The 17,275-nt window shown below is 45.7% G+C and overlaps 1 protein-coding gene across 1 annotated transcript in view; it reads right to left on the bottom strand.

Moving 5' to 3' along the window:
• ZNF385A (zinc finger protein 385A) overlaps positions 1-15,532 on the bottom strand; it is a 502,107-nt gene extending 486,575 nt beyond the window's left edge. Inside the window, exon 1 of the mRNA XM_068267161.1 lies at positions 15,458-15,532. The gene's annotated coding sequence lies outside the window, so the exon portion shown is untranslated. The remainder of the gene's footprint in view (positions 1-15,457) is intronic.
• Positions 15,533-17,275: the final 1,743 nt, after the last annotated feature.

Below are 17,275 nucleotides of genomic sequence, written 5' to 3'. Positions count from 1 at the left end.
TGCTCCGCACACACTGCCTACGGGGGGGCATTCACAGCAGGTGGGGGCGCATTCATAGGAAGGGAGGAGGGAGGGAGGAATAAAGCAGGCTCCCGCATCCCTTATTAGCGCGGCTGGCGCCTCGATCATTTTCTTCCTGTCTTCTCTCCCCAGGGCAATCTCCTCACACACAGGGGCACCTTCCTCCCCACCCACGGGCATTCTCCCCCCTCCACTGACGACCCCCTACCCACTGGCACCCTCCTCCTACCCACTGAGACTATCCTCCTACCCACTGGCACCTTTCTCCCCCACCCAGTGTCACCCTCCTTTCCACCCACAGGTACCCTCCTCTTCACCCACTGGCACCCTCCTCCTACCCACTGACACCCTCCTCCTGCCCACTGGCACCCTCCTCCCCACCCAGTGGCACCCTCCTTTCCACCCACAGGTACCCTCCTCCCCACCCACTGGCACCCTCCTCCCCACCCACTGGCACCCACTGAGCTGCCCTGGGGCCCCCAGCCCACCACCACCAGCCAGGCCTGAGCTGCCCTGGGGCCCCCAGCCCACCACCACCAGCACGGCCTGAGCTGCCCTGGGGCCCCCAGCCCACCACCACTAGCCAGGCCTGAGCTTCCCTGGGACCCCAGCCCACCAGCCACGCAGGCATGAGGCCTCCAGCCCACCACCAGTCAGGCTTGAGGTGCCCTGGGGCCCCCAGCCCACCACCACCAGCCTGACTACATATACTGGGGACAGCTATACGCCTGGCTACATATACTGGGGACATCTATACACCTGGCTACCTATGCTGGGGACACTGTCAGAATCAGAATCAGAATCAGAATCATCTTTATTATCGCCAAGCACCCCAGAGGAGTACCCGGAATTGCTTGTGGTTCACATGGCAAGAGTAAATCAGGAACATATAACAACACATGTTTGCAAACATAGCGAAGGCAAGCAGGACATACATACATTTAAAGCATCCTAGTTTCAATTAGAGTCCTGGGGGGCGGGGGGGGGGACAGGGATTGCTGCTGTAGGAGTCCAGTTTCAGTCAGAGTTTACAGCTGAGAGGAGGGGATGTCTGGGGCTAGAGTGTCCCCGGGATGTAGGGCGGGGGGTGAGTTTTGAGTTCAGTGAGTTCAACAAGAGAACTGCTTGGGGGAAGAAGGTGTTCATGCGCCTAGTGGTCTTGGCGGGGATGGATCTGAGACGACGTCCCAGTGGGAGGGTCTCAAAGTATCGTCTGCCCGGGTGGGAGGGGTCGAGTAAGATTTTGGAGGCTCTTGTCTTCATTCTCGTGGAGTAGAGGAGATCTAGTGAGGGCAGTTGGGCTCCAATGATCTTTTCTGCTGTCTTTATCACTCTGTGGAGTTTATACTTGTCTTTGGCGGTTGCTCCTGCGTACCAGACGATGATGGAGCAGCAGAGGATGGATTCGATGGTCGCGGAGTAAAAGCTGGTGAGCAGGTCCCGTGACATTCCAAATTTTTTCAGTTGGCGTAGGAAGAAAAGCCGCTGTTGAGCTTTCTTCTGGGTTCTGGAGGTGTTCTGCTCCCATTTGAGGTCACTTGTAAGGGTTGAGCCTAGGAACCGAACGCTTTGGACTCTGGAGACCTCAGACCCATCGATGTACACAGGTAGGGGGGCCGGAGGGAGTTTCCGGAAGTCCACGATAAGTTCCACAGTCTTTGCCGCATTGAGAACAAGCTTGTTGGCCTTGCACCAGTTACAGATCCTCGCAACTTCGTTTCGGTAGTTGTCCTCTCCGCCGTTTCTGTCGATGAGGCCGATAAGCGTGGTATCATCTGCGAATTTGATAACTTTGACGGAGTCTGAGGCTGAGGTGCAGTTGTTCGTGTACAGAGAGAACAGGAGAGGGGACAGCACGCAGCCCTGCGGAGCACCGACGTTAGTGGTTCTTTCGCTGGAGATGCGACTGCCAAGCTTGACCCGTTGAGTTCTGTTGGAGAGAAAGTCCTTAACCCACCTGCAGAGGAGGGAATCTGCCCCAAGATGCGCAAGGTTGTTGATCAGAATGTCTGGACAGATGTTGTTAAAGGCCGAGCTGAAGTCCAGGAAAAGGACCCTAGCATAGGCCCCTGGGCTGTCGAGGTGTTCCGAGATGTATGCCAGGCTGACATTGATGGCATCGTCCACTGATCGGTTTTCCCTGTAGGCAAACTGGAGTGGTTCGAGGAGGGAGCTGGTGGAGTGCTTCAGGTGGGCCAGCACTAGCCTCTCGAATACTTTCATGGTGATGGGGGTCAGGGCTACGGGTCTGAAGTTGTTGAGTTCCGTGTTCCCTGGTTTTTTGGGGACTGGGATGATTGTGGACCTTTTGAAGCAGGAGGGGACCTTTCCTTCTGATAAGGATCTGTTGTAGAGGGAGGTGAGGATGGGAGCTAGTTGGATTGCTGTGGGAGGATTGAGGGAGGCCGGGCAGCGGGCGGTTCAGCAGTAGTACGGTACTACTGCTGAACCGCCCGCTGCCCGGCCTCCCTCAACGCGTCACTCTCCGGACTCCTCCTCCTCAGTCACTCACTTCACAGTGCCGCCCACTGCCAGCCACCCACTACCACCGGACCAGTACTTCCTGAAACTTTTGTATGGGGAAGCGGGCAGAGGGGGGAGCGCTAGCGGAGGGGGTGGGGGGAATTTCCGACCCCCCGCGATCGGGGCATGCTCCCCCCTTATGCCTGCGACCCCATAGGGGGGCAGTATTCGGCCGAACAGGGCCCTGTTCGGCCGAACAGGGGCCCTGTTCGGCCCTGTTCGGCGGCCATTTAGTAGTTCGGGGCGAACCCGAACTTAAAAGGCCGAACGCGAACATCACCCGAACAGGGTGATGTTCTGCAGAACCCGAACAGTGGCGAACACTGTTCGCCCAACACTAGCTGCCATACCAGAGTGCTACCAGATGTGATCAGACCTCTGATGCTTGTCAGATGAAAGTAATTCTGTACTTGGGGAAATATGCAGTCTTGTAGTGTGACCTTTCCTTCAGAGATGGTTTGGTTCTTGGTTTCCATGGTGGTTCATTGGAATCAAAATTTTGCTGCAGGTCATTAACTCAAATGATTTGCAGCAAGCATGAAATTTGGGCACTGGCAAGCTGCAGAAGTTTGGTGCTGCCACGGGCACCCATACAAATATCGCTTACAGGTGGAAATTTGGGCGCCCAAGGCACCCAGTAAGTAGCAGGCACCAGGGCAGCAAAGTGCCAGTTTCCATGGTGGGCGGCCTTGGTCCCCACTATTTATCAGGCGACTTTGGAACCCAAATTTCCACATGTAAGAGTTAGAAAGGGGGTTTAGTGCTGGTGGGGAGAGTGGTTAAGGTTAGGTGTCATAGGGAGGGTACTGTGTGAGAGTAAGGTTAGATTTAGCTGTAGTAAAATATTGGTAACATTTAATGATATTTTACTATAGGAAATTACCACTGTAAAATAGTAGAATATTGATAAATGTACTGATTTTCTACAATTGGCTATTTCCTGTCGCCAAAATTTCCAGGCTACTTTATTTGGCGTACGCATATATCGGGTGTTTCGATGTTACTGGTGATTGCCTTTTTGTTTTAAAGCGGACCCAAACCAAACATTTTTTTTAATTAAAAATATTTAGTTGCACCACTCTGACACATACAAAGATAAATAAACACTCCTTCAAACCTATGATCATTTCAGTGCATGCTTTTCACCCTTCTCTTTTCATAGCTAGGGTTATACAGGTGGCAGCCATTAGCAATCCCTCCACTGCCGGCACCATCTACTCCACCAGTTTGCCGGAAAAATCCCGGCAATTTGAAAGGAAGGGAGGGGTTCCTCCAATACATGTAAAATATTTTATATTTGTCATCATGCAGCTGAAAAAAGGCTGCTATTTATTATTATAAGTTAGAAAATAGATTTTATTTCTGAAATCTTGTATTTTTAATTTGGGTCCACTTTAAGTCAGTGGCTATATTTCAAGCCAAAGTCCACCAGGTATTTATCAGAGTGAGGCAAGCAGTATTTCTGACATCGAGGTCTCTTTTTTAAATAGTTTGTCTGATTTCCTTCCTTTTAAGACCTGAGCTATTGTGTTATTTGAGGACCTGTCGTGCTGACTTTTAGCACGTCAGGACTTCTGAGTACAAAGCTAGCTCACAACACGTCTTTCTAAGAATATGAAGTGATGGTTTGTGATTATTATAGAAATACAAGCCTTGAGCTATAACTGAGTCATGATATCGTTGCCTGTTCTCCTCTCTGCCAAGAGGTTCTTCTTATGTGGGCTGATGCTAGATAAGCAATCTATCATGCAATGCTAGTTTCACAGTTCTCCACCCGCTGGAATATCATCTGTCTATAGGGCACTACAGTTCAATGATTAAAGTTGGATTGGGGGGCTTGATTGAGGGCCTGTTCAGACTATGCGCGTTCCTAGCCGTATTCAGGGAACGCGTACGGGTACCAAAACGCATAGAAACGGCTCCTAATGCTTTTGAATGGGCTAGTTCACATGTATGCGTATGAGGCGCATACGTGTCTTATCCGCATTGCTGCATGCAGTTCTGTGCGTCACGCATAGAAACGGACGCAATGAAAGTCTATGGACGTGTATCAAAAATGCATACTATTGCGTTTTTAGCGTACGTTTCCCTCTGCGATTCCCATAATACTTTTTTTCCCCCTGGGTCACGTGTGTGTGCAAAACGCAATAGAAAATGCATCAGAACGCATTCAACTTGCGTTTCTTTGATTTTTGTTTGATTTTATATGCGTGCTTCATACGCTGACAGTCTGAACAGGCCTGTGAAAATAATATATATTTGTTTATATATAGGGTAAATTATGTCATACAAGTACAGATACAAATTATGAGAAATACTATAAGGCCTGAGACCCGCAAGTCATACAATTAAAATAGCCGTGGACACATTTTGGTGCAGGATGAAGCCAGAAGACAGCTTGTCCTGCACTTGCTGAAAGTCCGGGATGGTGTTAATGCTATTCCCCCTCCGGGCTGAGCCTGTCACAACTCGGGGAGGGGGGGGGGGGGGGAATTAACGACATGTAGTTTGGGTACCGGCTAGAGCTGGCGGCTAGACTACTACTTCCTTTTTCCTTTTTCTAAATTTAAACACCAGCAATCGCCAGCGCCCAGATTAGTCACTGAGCGCCGATATAGCCGAATTTCTCATTATGGCCTATGGCAGCACCCAAAGCGCAGCTCTGTGCCAAAAACCATCTGTCTCGTCCACTAGCAGGGAAGTTCAAAGGGTCATTATCTCTGCTCTGTTTCATAGTTTAAAATAGAGTGTGCTTTGTGAATTGCAAATATATGACAGAATGATGCAATGTTATGAAATTAAAGCGTTATAACTGAAAATAAAACTATGAGACTCTTTTCTTTGCTAGTAATGTCCTATTCATTAGCCGTACTACACATATAATTCATTATATAATAAGTTTGTTTCCACTTCAATGTCACTTTAAAACTTTATATACCACAAGATAAATAAAAAAAAAAAAAAAGAAACTCTATTCATAAGCACTGTTCAAACGCCTGCAGTAGATTGCACAGCACTTCCAATGGGCTTGGAAAACACACCGGAAAATGCTACACAATGCGGTTGGGCAATCGCAAGAGCGCTCTCTGGGGCACCAGGCTTTATACAATGCATTGATACTGAAATACACATACCATGTGAAGTATAAAAATGTGACACTATTGTGTGTCTTTGTAAAGTTTACACTCTGCGCTTGACAGCGGCGTTGCTAGGATCCTAAGAGATCCGGGGGACATTTGGGCACTCCAGATGAAAAATGGGTGGGACCATGCACCAGAATGTGGGTGTGGTCATGTGTGGAGACAAATTTACATGAACTTAACAGCAGTTTAAGTAGGCCTGCCCAGCAGAATGTTAGATGGAGCCCCCCTCTCCATAACAAAACAAAAAAATGCAGCATATCACATAAATAGGCAGTGTCACTTAGACATAACTAGGCAGAGTTACCTGGCTTCATCTCTGGCTGGTCTGGCGTTCTGCTGGGTGGGCTGGCCTGCTGCCAAGATCAGGGCCAGTTTAAGCAACAATAGGGCCCCAGGGCAAAATAAACCTGCCCCCCCCCTCCCCCAACAGATACCCCGGAGCAAAAATTGGCATTAAGGGACCTTTTTTGCAGCTGGCATAGTCAGGGTTTGAAGCCCCAATCGGTCGGAGCTCCACATTCTGGCTACCCCAGCCTGCATGGGGGACAAGGGGTTAAAAAGTTTCAGGAGGGGGGACCCCACATAATTTAAAAAAAAAAAAAATTCCCACACTACAAACATAAAAAAAAAATTGGGAAAATAGGAAAAAAAATGCCAGGGCCATATTGCGGCTGTATAACGATCCCTGGCCAAAGTGCTGCAGCTGCGTATAGACCCCCTGGAAACCCCGTCAGGAAATGTATTGCTCTTTCTTTTGATACATGTAAAATGACACTACCATTAGGTACTAAAAGTGACATTTACCGCATTTAAAAGTATACTTTTTTCCTTCGAAACTTTAAAATCGATTTTCTCAAAAACTATAAGGTCTTTTTGAAAAATAGTTTTTTCCTCTTATTCCCAATGATTTCCTTAACATATCCTGGAAATTTAGGGTTTCTAGAATTTAAGGTGGATTTGCTATTAACTATTAAATTTGGCTGGTCTTTAAATGTGTATTTTTTTTCCTTTGAACCTTTAAAATAGATTTTCTCAAAAACTATAAGGTCGATTTGAATTTTTTTTCCCTCTTGTAGCCACTGGGGGCCCCTACAAGCTCTGGGGCCCTGGGGCTGCTGCCTCCTTTGCCTCTATGGTAGTGCCGGCCCTGGCCAAGATGTCTGGCAGTTCCCCCATAGCGTTCCTGACCTCTTAGTGGCCCCCTCCCATGCTCCCACGGGCCTTCTTTTGAGGCATCACAACTCCAGCATGCCCCCATAAAGGCATCACAGCACCCAGCATGACATCACAGCACCTAGTAGACCCACATAGATGCCCTGTATGGTGCCATGCTGGGTGCAGTGGTGCCTCTATTGGGCATGCTGAGCGTTGTGGTGAAGAAGGGAAAGAAGCCCAGAAGAGATGTCTGCAGAATCTAGAGACCAAGCGGCCAGAGGTGAGTACTGCTGCCCGATGCCTGCCTCTGCCTGGGGGACATCCGGGGCACCCCAGAATAGATCCGGGGCACATGCAACTGATCTTTGGGGCTAGCAACGCCCCTGGTGCTTGACTCTTATAATAAATCTTATTGCTAAGTGCAGGAAGACATAACCTGTTGATTAACCCGTTTTCAGAAGACGATATAGTGTACTTTGCAGTGGGTTAAATTGTCTAACTAGTGATCTGTGCTGATGTGCTTCGACATACGGCTCAGAGTGACCTCAAGTGGCAGCTGGCATGAACTGCATATGGATGTGCCAAATCCAAGCTGCACAAAACAGCCAAACTTTAGTTAAAGGATAAAGCAATATTACACGTGGTAAATGGGTGGTAATGTAAACAACCAACCTCTATTATTTTTACATTTTCTAAGAATAGTCCGTTCACACAAGAGGAGGCTATAGAAAGGACATTTCCAACCAGCCAACTTGAGCATGTTGAAGGTGCTCTAATGCTACTAGTATCCCAATGCCTTGTTAGATGCTGGCAGTATTATTATGTATAAGATGTACTGGCTGACTTAAAGGGAATCTGAAGTGAAAATAAACTTATGAGATAATGAATTGTATGTGTAGTACAGCTAAGAAATAGAACATTAGTAGCACAGATATGAGTCTCATATTCTTTCCAGGACAGGAAGAGTTAAGAAACTTCACTTGTTATCTATGCAAAAGAGCTTCTCTGAGCTCTCCGACCAAGCTTGGTCGGCTACAGTGCTGTTTGCTGAAGCACTAATCTCAATCTGTCTCTCGCTGTTTCTTGTTCTTTTAAGGTTTTACTGCAGGAAAGTTCAAAGGGTCATTAACTCTGCTCTGTTTCATAGCTTAAAATGCAGAGTGCAGTTTGTAAACTGCAAATATTAGAGAATGATGCAATGTTATTAAAAAAAATCTGTATAACTGACAATAATAATTTTAAATAGATTAACCACTTGAGGACCCACCCTTTACCCCCCCTTAAGGACCAGCGTTATTTTTTGTGATCTGTGCTGGGTGGGCTCTGCAGCCCCCAGCACAGATCAGCTGGCACACAGAGCGACCAGATCGCCCCCCTTTTTTCCCCCCTATGGGGATGATGTGCAGGGGGGGTCTAATCGCTCCTCCTGTCTGGCATGTTGCGTGGGGGGGCACCTCAAAGCCCCCCTCCGTGGCGAAATTCCCCCCTCCCTCTCCTATCTGCTCATCCCCGGTGATCGGGGCTGCACAGGACGCTATCCGTCCTGTGCAGCCAGTGACAGGCTGTCCCCTGTCACATGGCGGCAATCCCCGGCCGCTGATTGGCCGGGGATCGCCGATCTGCCTTACGGCGCTGCTGCGCAGCAGCGCCGTACAATGTAAACAAAGCGGATTATTTCCACTTGTGTTTACATTTAGCCTGCGAGCCGCGATCGGCGGCCCGCAGGCTATTCACGGAGCCCCCTGCCGTGAATTGACAGGAAGCAGCCGCTCGCGCGAGCGGCTGCTTCCTGATTAATCAGCCTGCAGCTGGCGACGCAATACTGCGTCGCTGGTCCTGCAGCTGCCACTTTGCCGACGCGCGGTATGAGTGCGCGGTCGGCAAGTGGTTAAACTGAAAATAATAATCTTTGTATAAATCTTTTCTAGAGAATAAAGAATAAAGGAAATACTGGTAATCCCCCTCGGGGAGATGGACTAGTCCAAAACCTGTCATTTTTACTGCCTACTGTAAATTACAGCAACATAGAAAAACAAATAATTTCTAGCACATTTTACTTGGAGAGAAATCTACTTCTTAGAAGTGTGTAGTTTAAATTCTTTAATTTTTCACGATGATGGTACTTTAAAAACACAGTCTGTTCAGTTACCGTATGTGTAGATGATTTGCTTTATTGTTTTAGGCTAGTTTACGAGATCATCTTAGCTAAAGTTGTGTTTATAAGTAGCGGTCACAAATGTCAGAAGTTAATGGTCTTCTGTCAACGGAAAGATCCCGCCATAACCAACCCTACAAATGAAGAGACTAACTTGTCTTGAAAGGACTCCCTTGGGCCCTGCTGCTGTATCAGATCTCATACAGGTTGTCAGAGAGGATATTCTGCCGAGTTCTGAGAGTCCAGTACTTCCCGGGAACAGATAAGTCACATGGCTACTTCTCTCCCAGCATCCAACAGGGCATTTGAGAATGACCCCAAAACAATAGTGGAGCCTGTGAGTTAAAGATTCTTCTTTTGCACAGTGCAGAATAGTGACCAGGGGCTTAACTTACACATGCCAGGGCCCCAGCAAAGTCCCACCCCTTCCCGCAGGAGCCTCCCAAACACCTCATTTCCATCCCCCCCCCCCCCCCCCCCGATTGTTCAGAGCAGCGCCAGCCGCATATACTTTACCTGATTCCGGCAGGTCAGGACATCTTCACTACTCCCTGTAGCAGTGATGTGCAGCCTATTAGCTTGCGGTTCCCCCTACTCTGCATGTCATGTGATAGGAAGCCACAGGTTAATACGCTGCAGTTACACGGAGGGAGTAGTGAAGAGGTCCTGTAGGAATTAATTGGGTGAAGTATACACTCCGCTGCAGCTGCTCTGCACGATCTCAGAGGTGCAGGGAGGAGGAGTTGGAAGGTGGGAGCAAGTGCACACAAGGAGCAGCCAGAGACTGTCCCCTTAGCCTCCAGCCCCCCCCCCTCCCCCTCCCCTCCAACGGCAGGGCTTCACAGACGAACACTGCCATTCCGACGCAGGAGACTTGGGCGCAGCAGTGAGTAACTTCTGCGATGTCAGAAGACGGAGCTGAAGTTACTTATAAAACACTAAAATTCGGGCTCCAGCAATTGCTGGAAGCCGAATTATTTCATTCCCCACTATCCATGGTGGCCTGGAGGGGGAATAGTATTTAAATTCAATGGGAATTTGTGCAGGAGCAGGATAAGCCATACCGGCTGTATCATGTGCCCAAGTCTCCTGCGCCGATTCCTCTAGTACGCTGCACAGAGGCTATTGTTACACCAGGGGTATGACATCAGAGATGTCATTACCAAAGCAGTTTTTATTTTACAGTACATTTCCATTTTTCTTTGAGAATACCAAGATGAAAATTAACTGAAGAGATAAACGATTGTATCTATCCTGCTCCTAAACAAGACTTTGTGATATCTACGTTTAAATCTACTTTTTAAAGCGGATATGAGATGAAAAACTAACTATAACAAGCAACTTGTCTATATATCTTATCTAAAGTTTAGATCTGTGATACAATGACAGCAGCCATGTTGTTTTTGAACATTACAAACAGGCAAGCTTATCTGCATCTTCTGTGAAAAAAAATCTAATCCCCTCTCCTCCTCCCCTCTGCCATTTCTGGCTAGTAATACCTCCCACTCCTCCTGCCCAGACTGAGCTCCCATGAGCCCTTGCTACTGCCAAGGCTCTCTGAAAAACTGTGGGCGAGGCTTGTTTAGTTTATAGGGAATTGGAGTATGAAAACAAAAACAAAAAAGTATTTGGCTTGAGGAATGCCCTATAAACAATAGGAAAGGAACACAATTATGCAATGAGTAAAAGTTCATCTCGGATCCACTTTAAGTTTGTTATGTTTCATTGTCTCTGCTCAATGACATGGTCTTTGAAGTAAACCAGAGCTAAAATTTCTGCTAGGAAAGCGTTTTATGACAGTCATTCCTTATCAGTGAGGGTTACGCTATAGTCAGACTTGGTCCCGACTAGAGAGAAAATGTCACTTGCATACACTGCTGTAATGATCGCCCCCGCCAATAGTGCAGTGGCAGGGAGTCCTAGGAGGCAGTTATGCATGGAAAGTACCCTGCTCCCAACGCACGCATCTCCTACACTTACTTCTGGTTAGTTTTAAAATGCCATGCACTGTGTACAGCCAGCCAATCACCATGCGAGGACTGAAGCCGCATGGCGATTGGCTGGCTGCACGCAGTGCAAGGCACTTGAAAATGAACCAGGAATTGAGTGGAGCAGAAGTGCGCCGGGAACAGGTAATGTATATGCTTCCAATGTATAGGACCAGGCCCCCTTGTTCCTGGCCCCCACCCCAATAATGGAAGGGGGGGGGGGGCGCTGACAGATCTCTGTCATAGTTACACCTCTGTGTCATACTGAAATGTAACAGGGTCCTTCAAGCCAGCTGAGATCATTTGTGAGATTGGAAGGAGGTGCATTTGTAATAAAACATTAATAATTAGTAAAAATGAGTATAACAACATAAGTCAGTTGAAGTGGACCTGAACTCTCGCACAGGACAGAAGGAAAACAGAGAGAAACGTATCCTGTATGTATTTAGAGAGTTTAGCCTGTTTAATTCCCCCTCATTTGTGTCTAATCACAAGTTGTAATTTGATCTCCCCCCTGTGTCACATGACTGCAATGGCAGAGAAGGCAGAGAAGCTCATTTGAAAGCACAGGCTTTAAACAATATGTCTGCTTCCATGAAAGCAGGAAGTAGAAACCGTGCATATTTATTTCAGGCTTTGTAACAAATAAATGTTTTTGTTTAAAGGTTAATTTTCCCATAAATTATTAATTTCTACCACCCCTAAGTCTTACTTGATGTTTTTTTTTTTTACCACGTTCATAATACAAAAACTATCCTATGCGGATTTTCATAAACTCATTTCTGTTGATAACTTTTTTTTTTTTTTTTATTTTATTTTCAATATTTAGGTTCAAGTAAGCAGGATATATCAAGTATGGGTATAATACTACAAATGAAAACAATGCAAAAATCTCAAAAACAATCTAATTCTGACTTCCCCCAGAAAACAATTCCCCCATCGCAAAATTCTCTCCTAAAACGGTAAACGTTAAAATTCAATCAATCAAAATTCTTGAGGAATTCCTTTGATTTTATCAGGGAAAAGAATATGTAATGTGTTTTAATAATGTGGGGATAAATGTGGCTTTATAAAATTTCCCCTGCTTCTTTGCACATGAATTTTTTTTAATGCAATTTTATGAGCAGAATAAAAATTTGGACCTTATGTATTGTATCATATATATTAACAACAAAAAAGTAGTAAAAACAATCAGGATCCAAGCCTGAAGAAATAGGAAAAAGCACAGGGGACACTGGGTGCATTATCATAAGGTATTAATAGCAGGAATTAATAGTAATTATACTCAAAAAGTTGAGTTGCTTACTGGAGGCAACCACTCACACTCATACGAGCATGTACCGTCTCCACTCGGCCTTGTGACCAGGATACATTGATCGCAGCTCACAAAAAAAAGGTTCACTCCTAAAGGAGTAATTCCCCCAGGTCCGAGGTAATTTAGAGGCAGTAGAAGTGTAGGATGAACCCCCCCCCCCCCCCCCCCCCCAAAAAAAAAAAGGTAGGATGGAAATATTAAGATAAAAATAATTTCAAGGATGAGATCCTCCCTTGAATAAGTAGATCTTATGTGTATGGTTCAGATAAAATCGTTTCTTTATAAAGCACTTGTAGACAACGCGTTTTGCGGCACAAGCCACTTCCTCAGGCTAAATATTGTGCCTAAAGCTGGCCACTAACAGTCCAATTTCTAGCGAAAAATCGTTAGAGCGATCAGAAATTCTGATCAGATTGGTTGTAAATCTCAGTTGATGGGCACAATCAATTATAAACATAGTCGTCCGATTGGATTTTTGTCAAAACCAAAATTTGGATTTTCTTTTTGGTTGTGATACATAGGAAGCAAAGATTAGTTCGTTAGGTGTAGTGAACGATTTTTCTTCCGATCCGAATTATCTGATCACCAACGATTTTTGGCTGGAAATTGGACCGTTAGTGGCCACCTTTAGTCTTGGGAATAAGTCCTGGGCGCCTGTAATCGGCAGCCCGCAGGAGGAGGCTATTGAAATATTCCTCCTTGGCATGCAGCAGCCAGGCGTCATTGTCTACAAGTGCTTAATAAACAAACTATTTTTTCTGAACTATACACATGAGATCTACTTATTTCAGGTAGGTTCTCTTCCTCAAAATACCTTGTATAAAGTAAGAGTTAAACCCCCCCCCCCCCCCCCCCAATTTTTTTTTTTAGGGGGCCTCCTACACTTATACTGACAAAAACTATCAGGAGTATTTAGCATTTTCTTTGACTGAGCCACTTTACTGGTGATGAGCAATTTGGACAGCGAAATAACTTTGTAGCGCTTTATAAATAGCAAATATAAAAAGGTAGTGATCGATCATTCTCTTATATCACTCATTAAAAATGAGAATGCAGAAATTCTTGAATCTGTGTAACACCAAAAAAGGCTCATCACCATTTATTACCATCAAATAAATAAGCGGAAGAGTCCTCAAATGTATAGAACTTTATTTCTTAGCATTTTTGCAGCTTTCATGGCTCAAATAGCAAAAAAATAAAATAAAATGTATAGGACATGTGGGTGGCCATTTCCCATCAGCATGCCATAGCTGTCAGTGATGAGGGAAATGACATCACAATTTTCTAATTGTCTGGCTTAGGAGAAACTGAGGCAAACTTGCTACGTAAATCATAATATTTAGGAGAATGAAGGTCTCTCTGTTGGTACAGCTTTACAAAACTATTTCTGTTTAGACTGAAGACCAAATCTGCCTAATCCAAAGCTTCATATCGTTACTGCTAAAACCATTAGCTTACACCAGGCCTAGCAATTAAGTTATGCCATACATTCCTGTTAAGTTCTAAATGCAACAAAAAAATCAGTTACCGTATATGCCGGTGTATAAGACGACTGGGCGTATAAGTCGACCCCCCAACTTTGCCAGTTAAAATATAGCGTTTGGGATATACTCGCCGTATAAGACTACCCCCTCTCTGCATCCTCCATCAACCTGTCCTACCCCTGTATACCAACCCCTTTGCACCTCACATTACCTCACATCAAAATGATTGTATCATAAAACATTTATCATAGGACATCATAGGACACTATAGGAGATAAACAGAACAACTGTATAAAATATTTACTGAATAAAAGATACCAGTAGTAGCAACTGGCATTGCAGTGGGAAGGAAAAGAGATCGCGCTGTGCTGGCCATGCGGGGACCGATGACTCCATCGCTGTACCGTGTGCTGGAGTCATCGGAAAATTGTTGCAGGCTTCGGGCTTTCCGTCTTGAGTTAAAGTTTTCAGCAATCCAGATGGCATATTGCGAAAAGCCACTCGCGCGGGTAATAGAGCAGGTTCCTGGTTGCGAGTCACCTGACCAGTGACATGTGCGCTCAACAGTCCGCCGGCAATCTCTTCCGGCGTGACCACACGTCACCATTGCAGCGCACAGCCGCACACGTCACCAGTCAGGTGACCCCCGAACAAGGAAGCTGCTCTATTACCCACACGAGTGATCGCAATATGCCATCTGGATTGCTGGAAACTTTAACTCAAAACAAAGATCCCAAAGCCTGCAACGTTTCCCGATGACAGCAGCACCTGGTCACAGGTCAGCCTAACATGTGCCGACACCCGGCAGCCTGACACCCGGCGTATAAGACGACCCCCGACTTTTCAGAAGATTTTCAGGGGTTAAAAAGTCGTCTTATACGCCGGAATATACGGTACATTTCTCAATAGCACAAATTTCAACTGCTGATTGGAATATTTGAATCTATAATAACTCCCCCTGCAGTCAAATAAACACTCCAAAGTTCACACATTAAAGGACAAATGTAAGAGTTATGCCATATTTAAGCTGGATAATATGGAAGCTGCCATATTTATTTCCTTTTAAGCAATACTAGTTGCCTGGCAGCCTTGCTGATCTTTTTACCTGCAGTAGAGTATGAATTAGGGCCTGTACACACTGCTGAGCTTGCGCTGGTTTTAAAATAGCATAAAATTTTTAAATCGCAAAGCCTTCATGAAAATAGAAAAATCGCATCGCACCAGTGTGTACAGGTCTTCACAATTTTCATGTTTTTTCAAAAGATCTTGCGAAAAAACGAATACGATTTTAAAAGCGCAGCAGTATGTACAGGCCCTAACACCAGAAACAAGCATGCAGGTAATCTTGTCAGATCTGACAATAATGTCAGAAACACCTGATCTGCTGCATACTTGTTCAGGGTCTATGACTGAAAGTGTTAGAGGCAGATGGTCAACAGGATAGCCAGGAAACTGGTATTGCTCAAAAGGAAATATATATGACAGCATCCATATCCCTCTCGCTTCAGTTATACTTTAAATATTGAACATTTAGATAAGCAAGTCTTTTTCCAGAAAAATAAAAAAGGTATCGCCTGCAATTTTTTGCATGTGTGTGGAGAAGACAGTTCTGCTTATCACTCCTAGTAATATTTGGATGTACTGCAGAGTTATGACAATATCAGACACTGTACCTATAGGTGGCTCCGTATTTCTCTGATTAAACGGAAATGTAATCCACTAATTAGCAGTGAAACGCCAATTCCACACAGCAGGGCACTTGCAGATGAATGCTGGCACAGCAAAGCACGATTAAGTCCTCAGTGGTTCCCTGTGACTTCTCTGTACACCCCTCCACAGGATCAGTGAGTTAGTTTGTGACACATGCCCTGAGAGCGTTCCCAGGATCTCCTTCCCTGCTGTCTTCTCCTCACAGCATATGCGTAGAAGCAATCGATATCCAGGGGGGTCAGAGGCTTTGAGGAGAATTTTTGGTACCAGCTGACATGGCAGTTGTGAGGGCAAAGTTGTCTGAGAGAAGCAGCTCTGGGCTAAATAGTACAATGTCTCCCTTTGGCTGTTTAAGCATATTCCAGAGCAAGTTTAGCTGACAGCTGTAAAAGTATCCCTGTCCCCAGAGCACAGGTTCCCACCAAGGCCTGAGGAGAGGAAATACAGACTTAACAAGCGCCACACTTAACCAGTAAATTACATGTGGGCACCTGTGATCAGGCATAGCATGACAAACAACAACACAGCCATGCAAGAAAACCTGGCCACATTTCCTCAGTATACCTATCTACAGTATATTAAAGCAAACCGGTCATGAGAGAAATATGAAGGCCGCCATTAATGATCCCCTTCTGATGCTAGCTGCTTGCGCTGCCCGGAATATAAAAAAGAAAAACTGCTTAAGACTTTGACAGCTAAAGCCTACTAACTGCTACCGGCCCAGATAGCATCATATTGGCTGTGGCATTCCCCTGCAACCACAAATGATGAAAAGTTTCAACTTTCTACACTCAGACCTATGACAACCTCGGAGCTAGTAGTCAGCAATTCTAAGGCATGACAGGGACGCAGATGCTATAAATACACCATAAGACAAATATTACAACACTCCGTGGGTTTTGAAGCTGTAGGTGGCATAATGTTGCAAGTTTGCTATTCAAGCAGTCAGTCCTATGCTACATGGGCTAGTAATGGTCCAATATGGCAGTCAATCAATTGCGAGAGCACTGTTCTTACCACTTACCTCTTTGGCGTGTGACGTCACTCCTGCCCCTCTCCCCACATAGGAAGAGAACACATTGCTAGCCTGCAGGTTAGCCATGCATCTGTACAGCCTCAGCCTTGTAATGTCATCCGAGGGTTTCTTTGCTTCATAAGTGTGTTTGAGGCTTTAGGCATAGGGCAAGGAGAGGATAGGCCTAATCCAGAAAAACTTTTTTGTAATCAGAAACACTGTTGTTAGGTTGGTTATTGACGGTTGACTGATATATCTAGTGATGTATGCACAGATTCAACTAAGACCGATCTCTCTCACTCTAATTGACGAGAGATCTGTTGGTTGCCCAAACACGACAGGCTGATTCCTGATCGATTTCAGCGTGCCCTCGTGACACCACCCCAGGTAGTTGTTCCCCCAAATGTCAGATGTCCCCCCCCCCCCAGTGCATGTACATACTTTACCAGTCTGTTGCCTCCAGATGTCTGTATTGTACTTCCACATTTGTCTGACGTCTCACACACCTCATGTGCTACATGCTGGTAGTCATGTGGGATGCGAATACAGAAGTACAGCAAGGACTCGGCGGACACTCAGGGACAGACAGGTAAAGTATTTACATGGGACATCTAACATCGATGCCTTCGCCACGATATCGCACATAGTCACTGCCATGCACCGATCAACCACATTGATCCGATATTTCCCAGCATGTCTGATCAATACATTCAACCAAAATTGGTTGAATACTCGATCGGGCATGCTTGTTGGGGCGCAGCTTTTC

The sequence above is a fragment of the Hyperolius riggenbachi genome, chromosome 2 (assembly GCF_040937935.1).
Source record: "Hyperolius riggenbachi isolate aHypRig1 chromosome 2, aHypRig1.pri, whole genome shotgun sequence".
NCBI classification, from domain to species: domain Eukaryota; kingdom Metazoa; phylum Chordata; class Amphibia; order Anura; family Hyperoliidae; genus Hyperolius; species Hyperolius riggenbachi.
The sequence above is the reverse complement of the archived record's forward strand: the minus strand, read 5'-3'. Positions and strand labels throughout refer to the sequence as shown.